Source organism: Alosa sapidissima, chromosome 6 (assembly GCF_018492685.1).
Source record: "Alosa sapidissima isolate fAloSap1 chromosome 6, fAloSap1.pri, whole genome shotgun sequence".
Taxonomy (NCBI): Eukaryota; Metazoa; Chordata; class Actinopteri; order Clupeiformes; family Clupeidae; genus Alosa; species Alosa sapidissima.
This window is the reverse complement of record NC_055962.1, coordinates 2556462-2583324: the sequence shown is the minus strand read 5'-3', so window position 1 is coordinate 2583324 and position 26863 is coordinate 2556462. Positions and strand designations below refer to the sequence as shown.

General features: G+C 43.2%; 1 protein-coding gene across 2 annotated transcripts in view; it reads right to left on the bottom strand.

Moving 5' to 3' along the window:
- The window catches only part of si:ch211-202p1.5 (uncharacterized protein LOC103909337 homolog), a 48667-nt gene that overhangs the window by 9408 nt on the left and 12396 nt on the right, over window positions 1-26863 (bottom strand). The gene's annotated exons all lie outside the window — the stretch shown is intronic.

The window sequence follows — 26863 nt, the reverse complement described above, 5'->3', positions numbered from 1 at the left end:
CACGGGCGGGCCTGGACGGGTCTAAGCCCGTCTACTTGTCAGTCTTGCCCATCCGATTAGAGGGCTTTCCTTCGTTTAGGCCTACGCTCACCATCTTAAAAAAACGCGCAAGTCAACACTGCGCTGAAACTCAAGAATCAGTCAAATCGCGAACAGCCACAACTCCGTTTAATTGTCAGGTGTGATGAAATGCGTTCATTCCACTTTTTATGTCATAAACGTTGCATGCCTATGGAAAGGTTTTGTGGTAGGATTGTCCAATGGTCAAGCTGTTGCTTCAATTTGTGTTTTAATTTATGCGACGCACCGATGCTGGGTTCATCAGTTTTGCGCAAGTTTAAAACGTTTAGCCAACTGCGTAATTTGTCATTTTCGTTCTATAAGTTCCACTTTTCATGTCATGAATGTATGCCTATGATGAGGCTTTGCAGTTGTACAATATGGTCAATCTATTGTCTCAACTGAAATTCATGTGATGCTCGCACTGATGCTGGGTTCATGCACTTGGCCTAGAACAACATTTTGGAGAGGGAATGAGAGAATGAACGCAAGAAACACTTTTTAATTAAACGTAGGCCTAATTCACAAAGACATCGTAAAACACTGAAAGTTAATATTTACACCACGAGTCTCACGTCGCTCTCAAGCTCAGTCGCCTTCTGCCCTCTTTTGAGCTTGCGAGAGGCTGAAGCAGTCATACACATTTGCACAATTGTTGCCGCGACGCAGCCTACGAATTTAATACAAAGTAAATAATGCTTAATTAAATAAAGGCATGTGCTTACACAGCCTATAAGTAAATAAAAGAGCCCGGTCATAATTTGAGGATTTACAGTAGATGAGTATAGGCCTACAGTAAATAATAGGACTACAGCTAATTTATAACTCAAGCAAATGTTTTCAATTATAACATATCATTGCACAAATTAAGCTCAACGGTTAGATTTATCTGGACGTGTTTTAGGCTAAATTTGCTGCAGCCTGTAAATAGGCTAATGATTTTGAAATGATTTGAAAACAAACTCATGTGGTCATATGCATTTTACATAGGCAAGCAGGACAATTTGGGAGTTTTTGACTACATGGAAACGATACAAATTAGTGTCAAGCACGGTTGTGTTTAGCCTAGGCCTAACATTTGCATTTAAGTTATGAACATCAGACGCTTGAGTGAAATCTCCTTATTAGTGATTGATAGGCTATCTATCAGCCTATAGGCACTGTATTAAAGCAGGCCGTGAACAAAGGGTTAATGTATAGCCTACAGGTAGAAAACAGAAAAATTGTGATAATATAACGTTAGCTAAGTTAGTTTGCCTGCTAGCTAGCTTATAAGTAGGCTATACAGTCTCTCAATGGGATTTTATGTGATCTATAATTTACAAGTAGGCCTACAATAGCTACTTCTGTCTAAATAATAGGCCTTTACCTTATTCAGTGTAAACTTGGAAAAGATCAATCGGGCCTTTCACACTGTCAGTTCTTGCAGTTCATTACCGAGTAAAAAAACAGCTGGTAACGTAAAAAACAGCTGTTCAGATGGGCTCATAGAATTGGAACTGTATATGAAATGTTGCGCTGACTGAGCTTACCAAAATGGAGCCCTGTCGGGCTCAGAGCGTAGGCCTACTTCATGCCTAACTGATCTATCTTGCTCCGCTCTAGAATCTTTGGTCAGTACTCAAACATGGAGAGGGTGGAGAGGCAGACAGACCTAAGCAGATAAGTCTATCTCTCCTCTTCCCTTTAGTGAAGCATTGTACAGTGCCTGTCTCTCAGTAATGTTTTAAAATGAGAGCTTCGTCAGCTGGCATTAGGCCACTTTGTCGGCAGTCATGAGAAGTTCGCTTGCTAACAGAACATAAATATGCTGGCCAGAAACCTCGTGAATAGTTCAGATTTTTTTTTTACTACACTAACAAGGTTGAATTAATAGCATTTGCCTACAGCATCTCCTTAACAGTAGCCTAATGTTAACAAAATGACAGCATTCATTTGACAAAGGAAAACGAATTCGGTCACTCAACGCTGTGCCACAGCAACCTACAGTCCTACCCAATACTTGATGCAGCTAGCATTGTCTGACGGTGGAGTGGGTTAATGCACGCGTATTTCCAGAACAGGTCTGCAACTTTCAGGCAGTCCTGAGTTCGAATCCAGGCAAGAGTAATGATGTGATGTTTTTCTTTAGAAATCTGTTTATTGAATCGAAAGTTGTAGCCTACTACAGACAGTCGATGAGGTGTTCTAAAGTAGCCTAGGCTTAGACAGGGTGTAGGCAACTTCTGCGGGGTAACGGGAGCATTTTTTTAAAACATAACTTGCATCTTTCCATTCCAACCATTATTAGGCCTAGGCCTATTTTTTATCTTTTTTTTCGCAAGGTGTTGCTCCTGGCAAGACTTGTTTATAAGACGTTTGGTGATTAATTGATAGCTGTTTTTGGACGTTAAACTTTCTTTATAATGAGCGCATACTGGGAGTAAAACAACTTGTTGCCGTTTTGGGACATTAAGCTACGTTAAGCTTTTTCACGTTAAGGATTTTATGTCCTTAATTTATTTATATATTTAGGCTACTTGCGCAACCCCTGGATACTCTTATTGCCACACAACAATTTTGGACTAAAATCCACCGGGAAAATTCTGACGGCACCAGCCCCCCTCCCTCCTAGGCAGGGCCGGAGTGGGGCCACTTTTCAGCCCGGGAGTTTCAGGCCCAAGACCGGCCCACTTTTTTAGTGGTGGTGGAAATTGGATGAATAGGCAACATTTCAGCTCTTACTATCCTGTAGTTTTTATTATAGGCTACCAATATTCCACTATTCCACAAGGATAAGTTGATAAGTTAACAAAATCAGGAAGGAAGAAATAAAGCATTTGAAATGTATCCCACAATTCCACTAAGAGGCATATTGAACTATTGTTTACATGTTTTTTCTGCATGGGTCAGCTATCATGTTGTTGTTTGGTGATTTGCTCCTTTACTACACCCACTTCTGAGCAAACAAGGCATATAGGTTGATCATGTAGCCTACTGCTGTTATATAGCCTACTGTTCTTTCATACATAAAATCATTTTAATTCATATGGTTAACTCTATTATCCTTTCTACTTGTCCCTGTAGTCATAGCTAATTTCAGGCTCATCATTTTCAGCGGGGGACTGGCTGATCTGCTGCTCAGAGGCTACTTTTGTTTTTAGGCCTAGGCTACTGATCAAGCTTGAGTTTTGTTATCAATATTTCCATAATATTTGCAAAGTCTATGAATCGCCATATTGGATGATACATACAAATAGGCTAATTTTTAATTAATTTAATATGTTGCTTGTGAATAGGTTGACAACGCTACAACGTCCAGTATTAGCCCAATAATTAGGCTAGGGCGCCATCATGGCTAATTTACCAGTTGCCACGTATTCTGTCCTCTTCAAAAAAAAATCTGGAAGCTTGGCACATTTGGCAGCATTTTCCTCCAATACTTTTCGTCTTATTTACCTGGCCTTTTCAGTCCCTCATGACCTCTTTCTACCATCCATCCTCCCTGACGCTTATCACTACGGTAGGGCCGGCCCAGCTGGTATCTGAGAAAACTTTTTAGAAAAGACGGGCTATATGGACCCAACCAATTAACTCTTCTTGGGAGGGGAAAACAACCCATGCAGAGGCTGCGGTGTTGGATGCGAACGTGTGTAGCCAACTTTAAGAGAAGATCGATTAACGTGGCAAATGTCAATATATTTCCCTCGACCGGCCCAAAAGTGAAGCGGGCCACCAGGAATTCTCCCGATTCTCCCGATTACCCACTCCGGGCCTGCTCCTAGGCTACCCCCTCCCAGACATCCCAAGTCTGCCAGAAGTTCCGGGAGTCTCCCGCATATTGATAGCGGCTCCCTGACGCCCGCAAATTAGATACAATCTCCCGGAATCTAGAGTGAGCGATCAAGAGCGTGCATGCGAGACCGTGTGTGCATCTGAGTGTAGCGCGCACACGACGGGAGAGAGAGAGGTGGTGCGTGTGTGTCTGAGCGCATCCAAGACAGAGCATCCTGATTGGCCTGTTTCACTAAATCAACCAATCAGTTTTCAGTGTAGGCGGTAGGGGTCGACCAATTATCGGCATGGCCGATTATTAGGGCCGATATTTACGTAGCATTTTTATAATAATTGGTATTGATCATTTTTTCCACCGATAAGCCGATATTGAAATGGATAAAGAATGAAACGCACTACTTTGTCTGTAAAGCGTCTCTCACTCCCTGAATTTGCTGCTCTGTGGTCAAGAGCATTGTCCCGCCCACTACACCGTCTGATTTGTTAGTTAGCACGAATGCAGCCAATCAGGATCGAAGACTGAACACAGACAAAGTTTAGGATTCTCACTGAGGCAGACTGGGCTTCAGCTGTAGCCTACGGAGCTATTTTTCGAAGGTAAGGAAGGTAGCCTACATTGCTGAAGTTGCAGTGAATCACAATCATCTACACTGAAGTTACAAAAACACCACTTTGTAAGCTATTGTCTCTTTGATCCGGATCAATAAGTAAAGCACCCACTTCCTTCATTTAGCGAATTCCCGATTGATGCACGTTACTGATGCTGTTTACTAGTTATCCCACAAACTCGGGTGCTGCGCGTCGGGAGTTCTCTGCATCCGCCTCGTTCGTTAATTGTGAATAACGGGACACCTCGGCTAGTACAGACAAGTCCTAAATTATGCAATAGTGAACGTCAAGAAGTCTAATTGCTCCTTTTTGAAACGGACTGTCAGAAAAGACTACATGCACCCAGGGCCAACCGTAATTTAATCCGACCTGAACAAAATCGCGTCCTGAGCTGGCTGTTAACTAACGTGCCTTTTAGGCTCTCAAAAGTGTAGCTTATAGCCTACACATGGACACAAATTGCATGCTTAAATAGCCTAAGAACTATTTTAAAACTGTTTTGTTAAACTATTCAACCGTAACACTTGCCATCGCGCATGCACCTCTTCCTCTCCTTCTCCCTCTCGTGCACTCACACACACGATGGCAAAGCATCCTTTTTGTGACAGGTCCCTTAACAAGCACATAGCCCATTGTGCAGGCCTACTCTATCAAAATAATTGCTATCACTCAGCTCTTGGATTAACATGATACACAGGATTTACACTTGCAAAGTGATGCAAGTTGATAGACAATTGTGTATCAAAAGAAGAAAGAAAAGTTTGCAAAATTAAATGATTTTGAATTAAATTTTTGCAGCATATAGCCTTTACTATCTACCCCCCTTTTTGACAACTGACATATCGGTTTTACATATCGGTTATCGGCCTCCTGTTTTGGTAATAATTGATATCGGTATCGGCCCTGAAAAAACCATATCGGTCGATCCCTAGTAGGCGGGCTTTTATCTCTTTTCTCCCGAACTTACCTAGCGTTCATGGGCTTCGGAAAAACCCATATGGAAAAACCTTTCTATTGGTGCATTCAGGGCACTTCGGAATGACAAGGACCGCCCCCATGGCTACTTTGTTTTTCCGACAGTAAGTGTTCATGTGCTTTGCCGTCGGAATGTGTGACAAACACGGATGCCACAACAAAGGTTAAAACATACACTCACTAATCCTAAACAAACAACTGTATTTGCTTAAAATATAGTGTAAGACGCTCGTAAAAAAAAGAAATGCAGCTTTCAAGTGACAAAAACGGCAAATTCCCAAGTTCACATTAAAACGGTTGGACATGAAAGGCCACATGGACTACAAACGAACTACAACGTGACGACAAAAGTGATGACGAGCCCCTAGATTTTGCTAACAGAGTTGCCCAGTTAGTGGCTCGTCATCACTTTTGTCGTCACGTTGTGGGGGGGGGCTGCGTGATACCTCCCTGAAATGACTTTTTGCAGGTTGGGATGTCTGCGCACACATCAGTAGCACAAACAAAATATATGAAAGGAACTGTAGTGCTAATGCAATACAACAAGCCTATCAACCACAAACCAGGTACTTTCAATAAATGTGTAAGGAACTAGATATTTAAGTGCAGTATAAAAACAGCTTTGGGTGGATAGAAATTTCAAGCATCATGCAAGGACATGTATCTGGGCATTATAGCACTCCAGTTGTTGCCTGTATACATTTAAAAAAGGCCTAGCCTACAGACAATGTCAACAATAACACATGTAATTAAATAGTTGAAAAACCAGGCCCTTTCAATAGATTAAAGTAGACCTATAAAGGCTTACATAGACAGTTCCAACGAGTTCCACAAACCACTTATCAGCCTGAGTGGCCCATTAATTAGTAGGCTAGGCTATAGGCTACATATCAACATAAGAGCTTGTGCTAGTTTCTGCCCAGCAATAACGTCAATGCTTTAGCTCCTAACCTTTCTCTCTGCCTTCCATCCATGTGTAAAACAGCAAGCAAGCAACCACGTAAATCCATCAACTGTCAAAAATCCTGTAGTTTTCCTATAGACAGTAACAGTTAAGTGTTTTCTGTAGGCTAGGCTAACGTTACTGTGTGACATGCTTTACACTAGGCTACAGAATATAAATCAACAATAGGTTATCAACACGTTTGCAGTAGGCCTATCACTGTTGCAGAAATCACATACAAGAAGGCATCCTCTTGATTGTTTGTATATTTTTGCACATTCCAACATAAGTGTAACATAATGGAACTATTCCTGAATAGCATTGCCTAGTTCCCTTCCACAGGTATCTTAAAGGATTCAAAGAGAGAAACAGACTGGTGTACCAAAATAATCTCAATTTATTATTTCAAATGGTTTGGTTAAAATATTGACGGTTGGCAACCAATACAGCCCGAGGGCACACAAATGACCAACAGCACGGCCTCACTACCACACAAAACACAATGTATCAGACACCTCAATCTCAGTTAGCACTGCAACCACCATAGGCAAACTCTGTATACAGTAAGCATGCAAGCTCAACATGGTAATACATGTGAAACCACACCACATCTATGTTGGAGGCTAACTGCGGACAAGTGTTATAAAGTGTGATGTTATAATACTGCTCTGGTCAAACCATTCAAAATAACAACCCTCCCTTTAAAAAAAGGAAAGAAAAGAAACAAACAAAACAAATACAAAGAATGTACAATAAGGCTCGGAGGTACAGTACAATTCTTAAAATTACGATGGGGGAAAGCGGCAATTACACCACCTAGGAGCACTCGGTGTCGTTCCTGTTTACAGCAATACAGCAATTCGCCAGTGTGAAAGAAAAACTCGCTGCTCCGGCTCACGACGTCTCTGCTTTCAGCTGAGAACAAAGGCGATGTGCCGACCAGTATGAATGAACTCCTCTCGTGCAACTTTTAGCAAGTTGTGCTTGACGCTGAGAACAAAGGCCATGCGCCGACCAGTATGAATGAACTCCTCTAGTGCAACTTTTAGCAACTTGTGCTTGACGCTGAGAGCAAAGGCTATACGCCGACCAGTATGAATGAACTCTCGTGCAACTTTTAACAAGTTGTGCTTGACGCGGAAGACGAGGATTCCGACTCCAGTATGAATTAACTTCTACCAGCTCGCACTTGAAACACGCTGACCGGGCCAACCAAACAATTAAGCAACTCTACACGCTGCTTCTTATCTACTTCCTAGTCCCAACCACGCCCTATAGTACCTGAGTGAAAACCCAAATAGAGGTGGTTAGCCTACAACGGACTCCCTCTGTTGGAGGGGAGTAGGTATAGATAGCCTACCTAGATGTCTCAGTCATAACAACGCACTTCATCCGGTCACACCCACCCCAGCTTTGAAAGCTCACCGTCCCGGTGAGGATATCCCCCGTTGTCATTATACCCACGGTCTAAATGTTCCTAACAAGGGGGCAGAGGTTGTGAGCCTACCCTCGATTGAGTTAGTTTGGCCCACATTGCCACGGACATTTCTAGGCAGATGGAATGGGTTGCTATGTTGACCTGCTGTGGCCCTTGCTGAACGCCTTACTACAGTGTCGGTGTTTGAGGGGAAACCAGGCTCAATCTCCGTGGTGGGGATGAAGTAGACATCACGGCGTGGGTGGTCCTCTGTTCCATTGGACACGTTTACCGTCGGCCCAGGGGCGCTAGGTGTGTTTAGATGGATTCCAGGAAGTGCCCCACTGTTATTGCCCAGGTCAGATGATGGTTCCATCAGCACAATCCCATCCTCGGAATCGCTATCCTCTGCCGTCCGCAGACTACTGGTTCCCGACTTTTCCGGGTCTTGATTGTCCCGTGCCCTGTAAAGTGTTGTGGAGGGGTTCAGGTCTGCCCGTGCATTAGTTGGAATAACTCGAAGCTCTGATCTATGAATATTCTTTTCTGGCCCAGCTCCTTCCAGTGGCCGGATCTTATATACTCTGCCATCCTGGTCCAAGGCCTCTTGGACTCGATAAACTGTCGCATCCCAGAAGTCTTGAATCTTGTGGCGGCCCAAAGGGTGGCTCCTCCTGTGGACTAACGTGCCGGGGGCAAGTGGCTGGCTCGGTGACGATGTGACCTGCTGGTTTCGACGCTCTGCTGAGAGAGTTAATTGGTCCCGTGCATGTGTGTAAATTGCCCTGAGGTTATGCTGGTGTTGTATCATCCAATCCTGCGGGTGCACGGGGCCCATTTCCTCTTCAGCACTGCCCAAGAGAAAATCCACCGGCAGTCGTACTTTCTGGCCAAACATCAGTTCGAAGGGTGAATGGCCCGTTGATGCATGCTGAGTGGTGTTGTAAGCAAAGAGAATATGGGGAAGTGCTTGGGGCCATTTACGCTTCTGATCCGGGGGTAACGAGCGGAGTAGATCATGTAACGTGCGATATTAAATCTCTCGCACTGCCCGTTACCCTCCGGATGATACGGAGTCGTTCTGCTCTTGCCAATATTGTACAACTGGCACAACTGTCTCATAAGATCTCCCTCAAAACTTCTGCCCTGATCACTGTGAAGTCGCTTGGGCACCCCATAACGATGGAACCAACCCTCTGTGAGTAATTTAGCTACTGTGCTGGCCTTCTGATCACAGGCTGGATATGCTTGAGTGAATTTCGAGAACACGTCTCTGGCAATCAGGATATGTTCACGCCCATCGGTTGCCTTCTCCAAAGTGGTGAAATCGATGGCTACAACTTCCAGGGGTCTGGATGCTGTCAGATTCCCTGGAAAAGTTCTCACTTGGGGGCGGACAGCTTTTGCCACGATGCAACGGCCGCACTCTTGACAGTAGCTCTCGATCTCTCGTGACATGCCAGGCCAAAAACATCTTTCTCTGATGAGGCGGGTTGTACGTTCTATCCCTTGATGTCCATGGTCATCATGAAGACCTTTCAAGACTTCCTGTTTTAGGCACTGCGGCAAGATGAGCTGAAATGTTTCTCTACTGTCCCCTGGCAGACGAATTCTGGCGTACGTCCCGACACAGAATCCTCGACCAATGCTTAAGCAGTTTCTGAGTGTCTGTGGGTAGTAATGTCCGTTCTGGTCTTGTTGGCACTGCTCCTCGTTTCCAGAGGTGGATGAATGGCCCAATAGCAGGGTCCTCCGTCTGTAGGGCTTGCAAGTCAGCCTTCTCTCGGATTGGTAAGGCACTGGTCTCTTGGCACAGGGTTTGGGTCTTGCAGTCACTACTGCTGGAGGGGACTGAGGGGACCTCTAAGCCTGGGGCCACCGAACGTGGCAATGGAGACAGGAGCTGGCAGTCTGGAAAGTGCATCCACGTTTCTATTCGCGGAGCCGGGGCGGTATCTGATTTCAAAGTCAAACATTGCTAGCTCTGAAGCCCAACGGTTTTCTGTAGCCCCTAACCTAGCCGTCTGCAAATAACTTAATGGGTTATTGTCGGTGAAGACAACAAACTTTGCACCTAGAAGATACTCCCTAAACTTGCTGGTTATGGCCCATTTAAGGGCCAGGAGCTCTAGTTTACGGGAGCTATAGTTAGACATATTTCTCTCGGTAGGGCGTAAGCCTCTGCTGGCAAAAGCAATGGGTTTCCTACGTCCATCTTGCTCCTGGGCTAGCACGGCGCCGAGCCCGGCATGGCTTGCGTCCACTTCCAAGATAAACGGTTTTGTGAAATCGGCATACGCCAAGACGGGGGCTCTGGTCAGACGTATTTTTAGAGTCTGAAAGCTCTGTTGGCACTCTGGGGTCCAGCCGACTCCCAGTGCATTGGCCTGGGACTTGGACCTCTTCGAGCCCGTCTCCACCTGAGCAACCAGCCTATGCAGCGGGGTGGCGATCTTCGCAAAGCCCTCCACAAAACGGCGCTAATACGAAGCAAACCCCAGGAAAGATCTTAGTTCCTTTGTAGTAGCTGGCTGTTTCCATTCTGCTACTGTTTTGACTTTGTCCAGAAGTCGACATGTCCCAGGTATTTTACCTCTCTTTAGAAGAAGTGGCATTTAGATGGCTTTAACTTAAGGCGGTTACTGTGCAGACGGTTAAAGACGAGTTCCAAGCGCTTCAAGTGTTCGTCAAAAGAGGTGGAGAAGATTATTATGTCGTCTAAATAAAGAAGAAGCGATTGGAAGCTTTGATCTCCAAAAATTCTCTCCATCAACCTCTGAAACGTACTCGGTGAGTTACAAAGGCCAAACGGCATACGATTAAACTCAAATAATCCAAACGGTGTGCAGAATGCTGTCTTTGCCTTATCCGCTTCCGCCACGGGCACTTGATTGTAGCCACTGGCAAGATCTAAAGTTGAGAACCACTTCGCTCCGGTCAGTGCATCCAAAGACTCGTCTATACGAGGGAGCGGGTAAGCGTCCTTCCTCGTCTTTGCGTTCAAGAGCCGGTAGTCAACACAGAGTCTAAGATCCCCCCCCCTTCTTTTGTACAATGACTATGGGCGACGAGTAGGGGCTAGAGCTAGGTTGCACGATTCCAGACTCCAACAGCTGCTGGATATGGGCTTTGACTTGGTCGTATTGGGAAGGAGGCAGTCGACGGTATCTCTGCCTAATGGGAACGTCATCAGTGAGATGGATCTGGTGTTCTACCAATGTGGTACACCCTATATCACCCTCCCCCTGACTGAAAACATTGCTGTGCTTCTGCAATAACACCTTTACTTGATGTTCCTGGTCTGCAGATAAGGTTGGCCAAGACGTGTTAGCAAAGTCAATTGAGGGAGTGGCTTTCACCTCCGCTGATTGGACCACAGCCACCTGTTCCCCACTACACCCTTCCTCAATGTTCACTGAACACCCTGAAGACCTAACCTGAACAATATGGAGCGCCCCCAAAATGGTGTGCGGCTGCAGCCATACATCTTGCAAACTGACGTTAGTGACTGGTATCTCTATCACCCCATTTCTCACTAATAGTAGAGCCTTAGAGATCAAAATACCCACGGACACTTGGGTTTCCTCTGTGGGCGGCTCCAGTAGCACGGAGTGGAGCGAAAGATTAGCAGCGCTAGGACAAACTATGGGAATGAGTTTCAGAGACCCAGAAGGAATGCGTACTGTCAAACTCTGAACTCTAGCCTTGCCTAAACACCCTTTGCTGTAGAGGTTCTCAATGGACTGGCATGTGGTGAAGGCCTGCCGCCATACCCTGCTGTCTTTGTCCATAGGAGGGACCTGGGCTGAGGTTGACTGTATGTCAGCGAACAATTCTTTATAAAAGCTCTGGATGATGTTCATACCTAATAGACCGGGGACTGCGCGCTTCTGTTGTTGAGTAAAAGGATCGGTGGAATCACGCACTACTAAAATGCCCATGGGTTTTACCCAACACTGTCACATCTAGTTCAAGGTAACCTGAGTAAGGGATTTCGTACCCATTAGCTGCTCGTAATTGGAGCCAACTGCAGGGTTTAAGAGGCTCTTCACATGATTGAAAATTTTCCATAGGAAACCATAGAGCCCTTTCCCCCCATCCAGACATGAACCACTGGACACTGGCCTATGAGATGTGGCATGTTATCAAAAGCCGAGTGACAAGAGCCTAATAGAGTCCCTCTTGGTGTTTGGCTCTCCACACCAGAGGGCGCTAGTTTTCCTGCGGCTGCAGAGGAGCGGGCGATTCCACTAGCTGATTATGGGCTATGGCCCTCTGCTCCACCCCCTGGGTTGCTACATTAGTGGAGTTTAGGTCGATACGACAATATTTGGCAATGCGACCTGCTCTGTTGCAGCGAATACAAATCAGCTTACCATCGGGATAGAACCGGTATGCTTTGGACTGGCCTCCCACACTCCTTGGGTTAGCCTGTGGGCGCGATGAATTTAATTGCGACAAAATGGCATCTAATTGGGCCTGCTGACGCCGTAGACATTCCTTTAGCTCTGTCATTTCAGTGTTGGCCGCTGATATTGCATCAGAATCTGCACCCTGACTACCCCCAGCAGGTACATGAGTATCAAAAGAAAAAGCTCTAGGTCTAGTCCTCGTCCCTTGTTTCCCCTCATCCACCCATTTAATGGCTATGCTATGGAGTGTGAGAAAACTCATATCAGGGTCCAATGCAAGCCGTCTTTTTAGCTCCCTTCTCAGCATGTCGTCATTTACATTTTGAGCGAACTGGTCGCGTAGCACTATTTCATGATTTAAAATTCCACCAGGTGTCTTTTTTATTACAGCATTCATTAGAGACTTTAAAACATGAGAAAAATCACGAAGGGACTCTCCCTCTTTCTGGTGTCGCTGAAAGAAAGACAACTGTGCGGCCACATATGACTGGGAACAACTGAAATTTTCAGCAAGAATCTTAAAAATCTTTTCCGCTGTATCTCTATCTGAAGCTTCATGAAACTCAACCTCTGCTTTTGCCCCCCCATCAAGATGATCATACAGAAACAGCACTTGTTCAGCATTAGACATAAGCCTAGCCTCAAGGCATCTACGGGCCTCAGTGACCCATTGATCCAATGTGATTAGGTCAACAGACATCTTACCAGTAAATTTAGCACATTTACGCTCTCGTGGGACATAAACATAACGTGCATGAATCGAAGTAGACCCAGATGCACTACTAGATGTAGCATTGCCTGAATAGCATTGCCTAGTTCCCTTCTACAGGTATCTTAAAGGATTCAAAGAGAGAAACAGACTGGTGTACCAAAATAATCTCAATTTATTATTGCAAATGGTTTGGTTAAAATATTGACGGTTGGCAACCAATACAGCCCGAGGGCACACAAATGACCAACAGCACGGCCTCACTACCACACAAAACACAATGTATCAGACACCTCAATCTCAGTTAGCACTGCAACCACCATAGGCAAACTCTGTATACAGTAAGCATGCAAGCTCAACATGGTAATACATGTGAAACCACACCACATCTATGTTGGAGGCTAACTGCGGACAAGTGTTGTGCGATGTTATAATACTGCTCTGGTCAAACCATTCAAAATAACAACCCTCCCTTTAAAAAAGGAAAGAAAAGAAACAAACAAAACAAATACACAGAATGTACAATAAGGCTTGGAGGTACAGTACAATTCTTAAAATTACGATGGGGAAAGCGGCAATTACACCACCTAGGAGCACTCTGTGTCGTTCCTGTTTACAGCAATACAACAATTCGCCAGTGTGAAAAAAAAACTCTCGCTGCTCCAGCTCACGACGTCTCTGCTTTCAGCTGAGAACAAAGGCGATGTGCCGACCAGTATGAATGAACTCCTCTCGTGCAACTTTTAGCAAGTTGTGCTTGACGCTGAGAGCAAAGGCTATACGCTGACCAGTATGAATGAACTCTCGTGCAACTTTTAACAAGTTGTGCTTGACGCAGAAGACGAGGATTCCGACTCCAGTATGAATTAACTTCTACCAGCTCGCACTTGACGCACGCTGACCGGGCCAACCAAACAATTAAGCAACTCTACACGCTGCTTCTTATCTACTTCCTAGTCCCAACCACGCCCTATAGTACCTGAGTGAAAACCCAAATAGAGGTGGTTAGCCTACAACGGACTCCCCCTGTTGGAGGGGAATAGGTATAGATAGCCTACCTAGATGTCTCAGTCCTAACAACGCACTTCATCCGGTCACATAAGGAAGCATGAGGAAACTTGTTGTTTTTCTGCCTTATTTTCTAACTACTTTTATGAGTCTGCAGTATCACTGAGTACAGCCAGAAACTTTCTAATGAGGAGACACAGCACTAAAAAAATCCTCCATAGAAATGCATGGGGTTAGTTTGTAACGGCGTTGTCTACACATATCACACCCCTTCCTCGGTAAAACGTCGACATGTGAATACATTGAGCCAATCATGTGGTGTGATGTGAATACATTGAGCCAATGATATGGTGTGTTGTGAAGACATCGTGCCAATCATGTGTTGTGACCCCGCCGCTGGAGCAAGATTGGTGTCGTGAAGCCTTGCGCACGCGCATTTCTGCCAAATAGGATACCCGATGAGTGCCCAAAAAGCGTTGCAATATGGCCGCCGAGTGGAGGGACTTGCCTAAAAGGACTTTGGTACAGCTGTTACAAGGGTCTGGCGTCTCTTTGTTATGATGCACTTCCTGCGACGCGGTCATTCGTCTCTAAATGACTTAACTCCCTCTCCAAAAAACGCATGCGAGCACAAACCGAGAGAACAGTGAAGGAGTGGCCGATGCTGGAGCTCCATACAGAAAAATGTGAGCACAAATCTGGCACAAACCGACAAAACAGCAAAGGAAATGTCAATCCAATCCAATTGGCAATCGTTTTTTGCCTTTTTTATTCATGCCCATTACAACTATAGACTATATTACTACGATAAAGATAGCCTATAATATAATAGAGAAATATAAAGTCAGGAAAGTGCTTCAGAGAATTTTGCCATGTTATCCATTGAGACATAGGACGTAGGCAGCAATTTGGCCATTTTAAGTGTGAGCTTAAACATTACGCTGGATATGCTTGATAGTGCAGCCTGGGTAGAAGTTCACCAGGATCTGAGGAGGCCGGAGGACCTTCTTTAGCCTCCTCAGATAGAAGAGACTAAGCCTTCTTGATCAGGGTAGAGGTGTTGAGGGTCCAAGAGAGGTCCTCAGAGATGTGGACACCCAGAAATCTGAAGCTGGTGATACACCACTTCAGTCCCATTGATAATAATGGGGGTGTGTGTGCTAGCTTTAGACTTCCTGAAGTCCACAATGAGCTCTTTGGTCTTCAATAATTCTGTTAACAGGCCTTGCAGGAAATTGTGGGAGCATATGAATTATATGCAAGCCTAATGCTGCCCACTACAGCTAAGTCTGCCTTCATCCATGAATTGTGACTGGTTTCAGAAACAGCATCCTCTGAACAGCATCCTACAGAGAGTAGCTTAGTGCTATTAACACCATCTTAATAGATGCATGGATTGCATCTTAATGGCAAGGTTGTTGTGCAGGATGGTTGTCAAGAAAAGTGACATAAACTGTTGCCAAGATATGGCAGAATGCTTCTTTGAAAATGTTGAAAGTAAGGCACGAGGCTACAATGACATATACTTATTATTTAACAACTATACCTTTACAAACTCCATGAAAGAGAGGACGAGACAGGTCCATACAATGGGAAAAGCACATGATAAGGGATACAAAATACAAGATTCTACACCAATCAAAGACTTAATTAAGGTTTTATAAGAGATTAAGGTTTTATAACAATGCTACAATTTTTTTGGCTAGTGCTACACATCTATTCACCTTCACAGCGACAGTAGGCTACTTGCTGTGCGGCCCGCACACACACACACAGGCATGCCAAACAAGCATACACAAAAGTTTCCAGAGTGGGGGGTGGAGTAGAAGATGGATACAAATTGATAGTGTAGTTAGGCTGATAAGCATAACAATTGTGCATTTTATGACTAAAGAATGAAAGTTTCAACATATAATCTTCACCCCCTAAGGTATAATTTCAGACGTGGAGCCACTTCAGATATGACCTCTGGGGCTAGATATTTGCTGTATAATATACACATCTTTGAGGAGTAAAATATTTTTACAAGTCATTCCAGAATTCTACTCTGAAGATCTAGAATTTACATTAACTGTCATTCAAACTGGTTGATTGAGTTCATTATGACAGTATCAAATGGAACCTTTAACTGGCAACATTCTTATCACATACAAATGTGATTTATTTTTTCAACTTTAGGCCTATTACTGCTATGCCTATAGATAGATAAATACATAGTGGAATGGTAGATAGTAAATAATATGATAAAGAGCAATTTAATAAGGAACCCCTTTCAAAAGAATACACAAGTATTTGTCTCAACAATGTTTTCCTTTTTTAATGTTATGTCTCTATTGGCTGTGTATGTCCAGGCTAACAGTCTCCTGAGCAAGATCAAAGATCAGTGCACTTGAGGGCAGCCTGTTTGCATCTGCAACACATAGTACACCCTTTTTTGCAGCCACAGTGGATCAGTTCATAACAGCCATGGGAGGCCTCTGGAAGAGTGGTCTAGAATGCTGCCATCCTGTCTCATCCTTCATGCATACTTTGGCCTAGGACACTGACTGGATCTGCTCCCTGCTATCTTAATTCAATGATCAAGATATTATATCCCTAACCGCTCCCTTGGTGTTATCATAACTTCTGTTCTTGAGTTGAGTATGATTCACCACTATTGTTCAAATAACTTAGAAATCGGTGTTATTGTCCCATAAACTAGTGGCACAGTTGATACAAAGCAGTTAGGGATATGGGTAAATGCTACTTTCCTGTTTATAATGTCTCTTTTTTTCTCATTGCTGTTTATTGTGGCTTTTTTGGATTTGTATGAGGTAGAACAACTGATAAGCAAAATTACTGTGTAAGAGTTTCAGAGTATTGTCAGGATTACCATTAAGGAGAAGACCATTATTATTATCGCTTTGGACAAAGGCGTCTGCTAAATCCATAACCATAACCATAACCATTAAAATATATAGAATAGAGAGTAGACATATAGTATCTCCTTTCCGGGTTCAATGCAAACTTGATTACTTTCTCAATTAGCTTTGACCTGTCCACTTGGAGGTGTCACAAAGTTGGGCACTCAATGCTTACTTGCATTATGTGTCTGTGTACTTCCTCCTGGGATGGATTTGATATTCATCTTATATGGTGGTGGTTCTTTGACCATATATGTTTACTATGCGTGTAATGGATATGAAAGCTGTAGCAACTAGATTGATAGTTGGAAAAAGAAAGTTTATATTCAAGAAGTCAACACTGCACAATTAAATTTATGTACATCTATTCCTGACTCTAGCACAATCAGTTCTTTATGCCCTATGCACAGGATTAAGCTGTTGTGGATGGTCATCTACTTGATGGTTTGTGGCACCAACAAATAATTACACGACAACATGACAACAGCAGTATAGCTTAGCGTCAGTGTCTCTTAGTTATGTATTATTTTAAAGGTGCCCTGCCACACAAAACCGTTTTTACTTGTATTTTTTTAAACATGTTAGGTCCATATGTGTTTGTGCTATGTCGTGAATGTGAAAATGAACAGCTAACTCCTCTGTCAGCTCTAGCCACTGAAAATAAATAAGCGGAGAAATTAGGCCAATTGCAAAAGCTCTTCAGATTGACGTGGAATTGATGGGCTCATTACTATTCTACGACCAGTGCCTGTAAGTAAAGCGTAATTGTGAACTCAAGGAAGTGCTATGTTGTTGATATTAGTTGATAATGGCTGTCATGTTATGGACGAAACCTACTAGCTGTTAGCCAATCAGAGTCAAGCAGCTTAGCTCGTTGAATATTAATGAGAACTGGCGCAAATCGAGCTGAGTCTTCATGCAGGCTTTCAATACCACACTAGAATGGCTTGAAACAAGGTAACCAAAGCATGTTTTCCACAAAAAATGTTACAGAGTCCATGGTAGAACTTCAAACATTACCACAAAGTAATGAAATACGTGTGGCAGGGCATCTTTAAGATTAAATTTAAGGTTTGATATGTGCTCTCTTTAAGACTGGGGCTGTGACATTCTGGGAACAAACTTCAGGTAATTGGTTCAAGTCAACAAATTTATTTCAACTATAACGATCATATTTTGAAACAACATGTAAATTAATCAAGATAACTTTCATACCTTTTTTGACAAGAGTTTAGGTACATTTTTGTTGACTTGACTAAGTAAAGGAAGTTAATTTAAAATAAATGTCATTGTCAAATTAACTCAAAAACGTAAGGCAGCAGGGTAACAAACCTTTTTAAGGTAAATGGGCATATCATTTTTTACAGTGTATGTGGTCTTCTGATGAGTGTCTGTTGTGTCAACCAGCCATAAACGCTAGGTCAAATTTAAGGCTCTTTTCCTCAGTGGTTCCTCATTGGTGGAATGAGTGCTCTCTGTTCCTGTGATGGTTTTGGGTCTTTCAAAAGGGATCTAAAGATAATATCTGTTCAACATGCATATGCATTATAATTTATTAAAGCTTTCTTATGCGTTATGGTTTGTATATTATAGTATTTATTTATTTTTATTAGGCTATTGATTGAATTGACATTGTTGTTTATTATTACTATTCTCCTTTATGTAGTCTTACTACATTACTTAATGTAGTTTACTGTTACTTTGTATTGTTGTTATGTGTACTGTATGTCGCTTTGGACAAAAGCGTCTGGTAAATACCATAACCATAACCCAGTCCCAATCAGAAGGGTTTTGCTCAGGATCAAGCACTAAAGCTTGGTACCAGGCACTGGCTTGATAAGTGACCCGCTTAATATGTTGCTCAAGTGCAGCCTTTGTGGGTTGGATGTTCTCTAAAGCTCTAGATTTCTGTGTGAACAGGTTTTCTGGCCTCATTCACCTCAATGATGTCACTTGTCCTATCATACATTAGTACTACAAAGCGCTCCAGCAGTGACATGGATAGTTCACTCTGATCATTCTTCAATTCCATGAGCTCATTGAAAGTTTCTGTGAAAGATTTCCATGTCTCCCATGCAGTTTGATGTCTTTGGTATCAAGCACTAGCAGATCTTGGCTCTTCAAGAAATGGGTTCCCCATCTCCTCAATCGATTCACTTCGCTGCTCATGGTGATGGTTTTCAGATTGTGGTGACATTACATTTTCAAATTCAGTAATTACTCTGGCAATTTCAGGGCCAGCCACCATCCAGCATCACAGTGCCCCGGGATTCTCTGTTAGTCCAACTGCTCCACCAGATCCTTTGATGAGTGCATTGTTCTGTTCATGACACTGGTCTATTGCCGTGGCTGAGGACTTGTTGCATGTCTTATGCACAACAAACCTCCCAGCATGGAATTATTTCAGGATTGCTGGGTGTTTCTCTGAAATGGTTGTAGTCATGGTGGTCTGTGTTGAGCTTGGTGTTTGATGTTTGCTCCATCGAAGATCATAGACATCAATGCAAAAAGTAATGCTGGGACATAATCGTTCTGACTACTGGGATGGAATGAGCTGTCAAAGTGAAACTTAGAATCAAAAATCTCTTTGCGCACCACTTGTGCTGCTCTCACCAAATTATATATTATTTAATATATTCTGCAGAGAAGGGAGACTGGTTTTGATCACGGTTTGTAATGAAAGAGGAAAACAGGACAGAGGAACAAGGCAGATATTGCTCATATTTTCTTTTTTTTTTTGGTTAAGGCGGCAACACCACGTGTGTTGCTTAGGCAGTAATTTCCAATGCCAAATTGCTTTTGAGCAATAGGGACCAATTTCAGTGCTGAAAGGCTGCACAATCTGGAATATAGGCTCTGGACTTTTAAATTGAAATTAATGCCTATTTTCTCCAATGAAATTGTTCATGGGTGGTGTCATATGAAAGAGAAGAGACTTTAGTATCCATATGTGGTGGTATTTCTCATGCCAAATTAGTTTTGCGCAATAGGGACCAATTTCAGTGCTGAAAGTAGCATCAAGTTAATAATGACTTTTAAATTGAAATACACGCCCATTTTCTTCAATGGAATTGTTCATTGGGGGTGTCATATGCAAGAGGGGAGTACGACGGAGTATTAGGGCCACACACAAAGGCAGTTTGGGGCAGTCGTGGCCTACTGGTTAGGGCTTCGGGCTTGTAACCGGAGGGTTGCCGGTTTGATCCCCGACCAGTAGGAACGGCTGAAGTACCCTTGAGCAAAGCACCGCAGAGCACTGCTCCCTGAGTGCCGCTGTAGCAAGGCAGCTCACTGCTCCGGGTTAGTGTGTGCTTCACCTCACTGTGTGTTCACTTTTTCTCACATTTCTCACATCCAGCTAACATGTTTGGAGATGGATGAGGACCTACTACAAGCCTACAAAGTGTGTTAATGACATCATCATGACTTGATTGATTTGAAACAGAAACTTTTCCTTTCCCACGGGATAAATGGTAAATGGTGGGACAAACGGTTGTCTTTCAATTTCCTGATAGGATAGGATACGATAGGATACCCGATAGGTCCACCGACTTTATACACGATGTGATTGGCCTGACCGAAGTTATATTGGTTATTCCAACTCGCAAGCCAACGGAGAGTTGCTAGACTACTCTGGCTGCAAATTACATTTGCTGCCGCTAGGGTGCGCAAGATTTCTAGTCTGAGATGTATCTTTTGTCGATGATCTCCAGTGCCCGTGATAATGAGACTGTCTTTGTTGATGTCTGGTACCCTGTGAAGGGCAAGCACCAAGACATCTGTGTGACGTGTAGATATGTGGGTTTGCCAAAATGACTTACTGCTACTGCCACCTTTGTGTGTGTGAACTGTGACTGGCAGTTTACATAGTTCAACAGCTTTATGAGGAAGGTAGAGGACGAGGTTGGCTTTGGTTTCCTTCGATCGCAGGAAAGCTTTAAAGCAGACATGTCAAAGTCAAGGCCCGCGGGCCGGATCCGGCGACTACTGTTTTGCGCATCAATACTCCATTCCCCACAATGCAACGGTAGCCCACGAACTCACTGCGGCGCCGCAAGTGGGCCTCGGCTTCATTATTCATCAGTATTCAGTCAGGGCAGATGTCAACTTTCAGCTACCCCCCTCCCCAGTGTTGTGCCTGAAAGCGTTCATTGAACGAAAGTCACTCGTTCATATGTATTTTGATAGCCTAGAAATCTAGACGCACCCTAGCGGCGGCAAATTAATTTGCTCAGCCTGTACGTCTAGTATCAAACCATAGGGATTTCTATTGGCTGACGCCGTGGACGTCATCCAATCACAGCGCTCTATTTTGTTAGAGAGTCTTAAGGCGGGCTTAACAGGATAACGACAGTCCTGCGACGGTGAACAACAAGAAAGGTGGCTATGGCGAGCGAAGAGCGGTTGTTTGAATCAGCGTTGGCGTCAACTTTGGAGGAGTTGGACTTGTGCTTTTCTTTGAAAGTTGAGCAACACAATGCACTTAAGTCATTCCTTTCGAAGAAGGATGTATTTGCCGTTTTGCCGACCGGATACGGATATGGTCGTAGCGCTGGCCTATTGCATGCCTAGGCAGTTTGAAAGACAATTCTCTGCCCGCCCCTTGGATTAAGCGATGTGAATGGTTTGATTCCAGACTATACATTTCAATGATATAGGATGGCCCGCCAGGCTAGTATTTTGAGCGAACGTGAACTGAACGTACTGTATTAGGCTACTACCTGATGAACGTTACTGTGAACTCGTTCATTCTGGTGTCTGTGAATGGCACGCTCTTTCAGTTTAACTTCGTTGAATAGGGTGCCAGATTTCTACAGACCCTTCCACGCTAAAACCCAGCTAAAACACAGTAAAAAGGCCTTAATATGGCAGCATGCAGGTCACCATTTGTCAAACTATGGGCCGCGGTCTGCAATGTGGACAATGGTCTGCAGAGTGAAATTATTCCCGGGCCATTGTCTGATAATTTGCTGCGCAATTGGTCAAGGAGCCGCGGACAGAAAAAAGAAAACAAACATTTCTGCAATTAGTAGGAAATACTTGTTAATTTGGTGTCATCAACCAGGCATAGAATTAAGTCGTGGTATGAGCGTTTATTCAATGCATGCGTGTGCACGTTGGTAGCAAAGCTAAGCTTCAACCTATTGGAAGGCTAATTATGAAACAACATTTAATAGAACAACGTGGATTTATGCAACTTCCATAAAAAACAGAGCACAGACTATATAAAACACTGTTTGGCATTAAGTATTAAAGTCAGCCAAAAGCTATTAATTAGTCTTAGTTAAAGATAGTTAAAGATCTCCAGATCAGTGATTTACGCATGATCTGATCCGCCATTTACCATTCACACAAGCTGGTATTGTGTCTGCTGAATCCTTACATTCAGGCATTCAAATTAAATGTAATTAAATAACATATAAATATTCTATCAGTGTATGATGCTTGCATGAGGGAAACATCCCAAAACAACGGCACCCATATAACTGCTGTTGTTTTGAGAAGTATTTCTCATGCAAGCATCATGCAACAATGCAAAAACAATGAAACTATTGTAGGCCTAATTGTATTTTACATTAGTAAAGCAGTACTCTGATGTGCATGTTTTCACAAACTTTTGTGAACAATCTTAGCACTTTAACATTGACTGTTTTGAAGTGCATGTATAGCAATATAGTATAAAAATAATAATAATTGTGATATCATTATGATAATTTAATGGGGGTTGGGAGGAGGGGGTGGGTTCATGTAGGTGGGCCCTATGACCCCAAAGTATGCCTTGACTGGGCCTCAGGTCAAAGAAGTTTGAGAAAGGCTGATGTAGACGACAAAGCAGCAAGGAGGCATCATATGATCATTTAAACAAGTTTTATGACAAGGTCGGTGAGGATGGGAAAAATCGTACATTTGTGCAAACTTTGCCCGCACTTCACACAGTACACATCTTGGTTCAATAGGTTACGTGCAGTCATTTTAATATGTTTTAATAAACATTGAACCAGTCCGGCCCTCGGCTTGTAGCAAATTTGTTTTTTTGGCCCTCTAATGTATTTGACTTTGATATCCCTGCTCTAAACAATCACAAGTAGGGCAGTTCATCACAGTAGGGCACCCCCCCCCCCCCCCCAAATGCACAAATAGGCTGACACCAGACATAATTTAACTGCATTTCTTACATCCAGTAACTATATGCATGTGACAATAAACTTCCTTGTATCCTTGTATAAGTATACTCTTTTGATCCCGTGTGGGAAATTTGGTCTCTGCATTTATCCCAATCCGTTAATTAGTGAAACACACACAGCACACAGTGTACACACAGTGAGGTGAAGCACACACTAATCCCGGCGCAGTGAGCTGCCTGCATCAACAGCAGCGCTCGGGGAGCAGTGAGTGGTTAGGTGCCTTGCTCAAGGGCACTTCAGCCGTGCCTACTGGTCGGGGTTCGAACCGGCAACCCTCCGGTTACAGGTCCGAAGTGCTAACCAGTAGGTCACGGCTGCCCCAAAAGATTTTAGTCATCTTTAGTTTATTGTCAATGCACAAATGAAATATCAATAGTCTAAAACGAAATGCAGTTTTACATCTAACCAGTGGTTCAAATAACAGACATGTCCAAAAGGGCCTTCATGAAATGCGTCGCTAGACTGTTCACATTTTAACGGGCCAAGTTGAGCGCTGCGTCTGTTATTGTTCGTGGGAAAAATACTGATTTCCACATTGCAACTACTGAATCCATGGTCAGGGACCACTAGCAATGTCCTCGGACCACTGGTTGAAAACACCTGGCTTACAGTATCAAGCTGACTTAAGCTGCCCTCTCTTGGCGAAAAGTTGTAATAGGCTACATTTCACCCAGCTGCGTGAATCACAGAAAGCGTGAATGAAGTGGCCACTTCTAAATGGGACCCACTGTACAGCGGAAGGTCTGTGACTAAAGCAGCCATAATGAAAGTGTTATCATTGTTTGGATATTTCACACACACACACACACACATGCTTTTTAATCGCATAGACTACAAACAAACAAACAAGCGTCTCAGTCTCATGCATGTATAGCCATAGGCAAAACTGTATCAGACGTAACGTTGGTAAATCATCCATCGCACAGAATGATTTTTGTAGCACATGCAACAGATACAGCCCTGCCCTGGATACATCTCTCAAAGTGCGCTCTAAAAAATTTGGTTTAAATGGAGATGTAGGCTAGATCATTACGGGTGCGTTAATAAATCTACATTGTGACGAGTTGACACAAATGATTCACTTTGACAAATTTATGTAGTCTAGTCAATTACGTCGTCTCAGCCCTAGTTACTTTACTTTGAGCCATGCTCTTCCTTAACGTTACTTGAAACACCTTTGAAAATAGAGGATTGAAGTAGCGGTGTTTGGGAATGAATGTTAGCTCAGATGCTTTTTGAGACTTTTTGTGGTCTTAATGCAACACTTTATAAAGGGCCACCAAGGACTGTGAGCGAATCAACAGCAGAAAAATCTATTTAACAAGCAGAAATGTCCCAGGTAGGCCTATATTAGAAAACCATCACGTTAGCGAACGCGTTTTGGCTAACTCAATTAGCTCTTGTAGGCTAGTGTCAGAAAATAATAAAATGACAGTCGAAAGATACAATTCACCCTTCGCTAAGCCACACCCGAAAACCCCCACAGGCCAATCGTGGCTTAGCAACCCGTCACTAGGCACGGGAGGTCTGACAAGCTTTTCGAGTTTTGCCATGTTAACCTGTGGAGACTGAAGGCCTGTGGGTCATGAAGGGCACTTATTTGGATGTGTGGTGCCCTAACCCACGTAAAGACAAAGTAAAATAACATGTTACACTATAGAAACATAATATAATTGGCATCACATATTGTTCTAACTATAAAAAATGGCATATTGCATGATATTTCCATAACCGCGAGATACACGCTTCACGATAACGGCAAGAAGTTGTTAACAGACGTTCACCAAGATGTATAGCCCATCAGCAATCTATTAAAAATAACACCTATTTGAAGTACCATTCATGATATGTTGTCAAATATTGAAGTTGTGGGAAGTACATAGCTTAAATGGTATGTTTCTTTCGTCCCCCATGCCTGTTATTCATTCTGGCCAGGAGAGTCGAATGAAACAAAACGCACATTCAACTTCTGCTTAAATAACTCAGAGATGAAATTCCAACTGTATTTGACAGAGGACAGATGTAGGTTGCTAGTGATAAAATATTAGCTTTCAGTGTGGTACGATGTCTTTGTAAATTACATTTCATTGAAAAGTCCCGGTTCTCCCCCTATGTAATAGACGTGCAGGGTGCTAAAGTCGTGGGCTATTGATATACGTAACTTGTAAGATTAACGTACCTGCAGTAAAAACCAAGCATGTCTGATAAACATTCTCAGATTTATTTCGGCTTCAAGAAGAAATGGGAATTACATTTCATGTGAAAATCATCCTACCCTTATTAGACGTTCTCTGCGGTAAACTACATGTCCTTGTAGGAAGTGTCTGTCTTTCCAACCCACTTTAGATTAACTTCCAACAAAATTACGTCTCACTGCAACGATGCACCATCTGGTGGACAAACGTAAGGCCAATACTGGAAATGCAACCAAATGATGATGAATATTTGGTTTTCCTTTAATCCTACTGAATTTGTAATTATGTATCGGCCGTTCTAATTGCAGATACTGATAGTATGTGCGTACCTGTGTGTTTGTGCACCACCATCTACAGGCCAATGAGTGTACAGTCACTAAATATACACATAACTTAATTTTTTTAGACCCCCCCCCCCTCCCCCGTGGATGAAATTCTACGAAACTTGGCATACCCTCAGAGAATGTCAGGTTAACCATACACATACAATTTGGTGCAGTTCTGAACATCTTAACTGAAGAGAGGGGCGATTAAAGCAGAATGATATTGCATTTTAATTTTTTACCGGAGGGGGGGGGGGGTGGGGGGGTGCACAAATCACAAATGAGTGATTATGGGCTAGGTCAGGGGTGGGCAAACTTTTTGGCTCAAGGGCCACATTGGGTTTTGAAAATTGTCAATAAACGCAACGCAAAATAAACGCAAAATAAACGCAAAAAATACATTTTTTATAACCAATAATTTAGTATGAAAAGTATTTGTTTTAAAATATGAATTGCTTAAAAATACTGCTAATTTTATGCTGTTTAACAAATGTATAAATTGTGCACTGTCGCTTTAAGACAGTCGCATTAATTCACGTTTATTTCTCAATGATCTTCTGTCTGCTCCGCTATGGCTAGTGCTGTACCTACGGCTGGGCCCTCTCACAGTTTTTAAATGGTCAGTAGTGGGAACTAATGTTGCCTTCATGATTTCCTTTTAAAACTTTCTTATAAGAAGGAGATATCAACAAGCCAGCTGGAACCTGCGGCTCTCTCTCCCTCTCGTGAGTGCAGACGCGTGCCAATTAAATGGATTGCATAATGTTCACGTTAGATCTGCTGCAAAGGAGATAACTAAGAGTTAACTTAGTTTAACATGATGTTATCTCTATTTAACATGATGTTTTGACATTGACATTGTAAACGTTATCTAAGGAGAGTGAAAAGCAGTTTGCAGTAAAGCTAACCAACGTCGTCTCTATCGCAGGAAAAAAATAGCGAGCAGCCTGATAACTAAATGAAATGCTCGGCGGGCCGGATGAAAGTGCTTGGCGGGCCGGATCCGGCCCGCGGGCCGCAGTTTGCCCACCTCTGGGCTAGGTTGATGTGGGCCCTTGAGACCAACATACCATACAAATTTCTTCATCCTCGGTGCCACGTTTCAGGTAGTTATTTATGAAAAACTGCATTTTTTGGGGTTCGGGGGTGGCGCGGAGGGGGAGTGGCCCCCGGGGACCAAACAACATTTTTCCGTAAAAGTCTAGTGGGGCTACATACCCATCAAATTGAATGTGCCCCGGTGTTTCGGTGTCCCGGGTATCGTTGACCAAAAATTCAGGAAGTAGATGACAGGGAAAAAAATAAACTTTGACAATCCCTATATGACCGCTTCGCTAGCTTCGATAGCGG